Source organism: Coptis chinensis, chromosome 9, assembly GCF_015680905.1.
Source record: "Coptis chinensis isolate HL-2020 chromosome 9, ASM1568090v1, whole genome shotgun sequence".
NCBI classification, from domain to species: Eukaryota; Viridiplantae; Streptophyta; class Magnoliopsida; order Ranunculales; family Ranunculaceae; genus Coptis; species Coptis chinensis.
In genome coordinates, this window is record NC_141464.1 from 69,265,887 (window position 1) to 69,267,828 (window position 1,942).

General features: G+C 37.0%; 1 pseudogene; it reads left to right on the forward strand.

Annotated features, from left to right (window-relative positions):
• The first annotated feature begins 1,418 nt into the window (after positions 1–1,418).
• On the forward strand, positions 1,419–1,521 carry LOC147477659 (U5 spliceosomal RNA; annotated as a pseudogene).
• The last annotated feature ends 421 nt before the right edge of the window (positions 1,522–1,942 follow it).

Consider the following 1,942-nt stretch of genomic DNA (forward strand, 5'->3'; position numbering starts at 1 on the left):
AGCCTCTCTCTAGGTTTCCCTTGAGATTTCCTTGAGATTTCACATTACCATTATTTACACAAAGAGGTTTAATATTCATTGGAGATCTTACCTTTATAAGGAAAATGTAATCGAGAATGCACGAACCTCTAACACGATCACTTACCTGGTTTAAGAGGCATTAAAAAAAAAAAATTATAGCTAGATGCCTTAAGCCCGCACAGTTAGTTCAGTCAGAAACCATGATTTGAGTAAAATAGCCCAAACACATCTAATATGTATAACGTGTTAAGATGACGAACCTTTATGCCGTTATAATTTCTATGCTCAGAAACATAAATAATTCCAACACGCGGTGCAATCTTGCAGCTAGCATGTCCGAAGGCCTGTAGGATTTCACCCATTGTCGGTCGATTCTTTCCCTCATCAGCAAGACATTTCTCTGCTATTTTTCCAAAAAATTTCAACGAATCAAGTGAGTACCCTTAAAGATGTTGATCCACAAATAATTTCAAACAACACCACACCAAATGAATATACATCAGACTTCTTGGTCAATTGTTGCCTACGGAAGTATTCTGGATTAAGATATCTAAAGGTTCCCTTTACTGCAGCACTCCCATGAGTATGATCAAGTGCAGGACCATCCTTTGACAACTCGAGATCTGCTATCTTTGCAACACAACTCTCATCTAATAGAATATTTGTCGTCTTAACATCATATCCTTGTGAATTATACCCCGCCTCTCTACCCCTGTATGAAGGTAATAGAGACCCCGAGCAACATTTATACATGCATCTAATCTTTGCCTCCACGACAAAGGAGGAAGATCACTGCCAAACAGGAATATATTTTAGCTACTCATTATTTTATAATAATAAGGACATCATTCTTATACCTTCACAGATAAAAGCTAGGATGCTATGCAAATAAACATAATTACACAAATAGTTAGTGAAGATGATGACATTTAAAAAACAAAATCAACAGTATCTTTTGCAGGGAACTCTGAGTATTTAATTTCAGTTAAATCTCAAAATTTTAAACTCTTGTGTGCGAGTTTGTTTTCTCAAACTCTGACCAAACAATCAGCCACTCTACCTTAATAACCCAACCATGTGTAGGAAAATTTGATGCAACTTTCAAGTCCAATGCACTCTAGACTTGGATATTTCATTAGGGGGCAGTGTTTTGTGAGTAGTCCATCGACACCTAAACCTGTTGGGCTCCCACGACGACCCAAGCTTATTATGAGAACTTCATTTCAGGGTCTAAGACCAGGATTGGGTCAGGTTATAGATTTCAACTCAACCTCACTGCTGCAAAATCAGGTACACGTTAAAGCTTTTAGTCCCATATCAAGCAAATGAAACTATGAAAGTTTTGAGCTAAGAACCACTTATGTAAAGTTGCAGCCAAGAAAGGTCTAAACACAGGCAGTTGCCCGATGAGCATAGAGTGAACTATTCTTTCACCTTTTACTAAAGAATACCATGAAGCAGAATACTTATATTTTTGAAGGGATTTCCTTTCAGAATCCCACCAACTCAAGCTAAAATGTTGCTAATGGAGAAGTGTTTATATGCAACTTTCAGTAGTCTGCTGCTACTAGTGTGTGAGATCAATGGAGCTTAATGAAGTATTTTCATTGCAATATATATTAGCTGCATGAAATAAACTTACGGGACTGATACCTCAGAGTTAAGAGTTATGAAATTTCCTTAATTTGAACAACCAAGAGAACTGTAAAGAAAAAAAAACATGGAAGTGGATACAGTCCTCAATGAAGTGACGGATCTCGGCAAGGCAATGAGGAGCAAGCTCCTTGATATCCTAATAATGACGAAACTAAATTCAAGAAGCAATCAATTGCTCCATACCCAAAGAGAATTATTATATTGGCCTAGAGATTTACCCGTTATTTAATCCAACATTATATCCACAAATTCCGTCTCCATATTT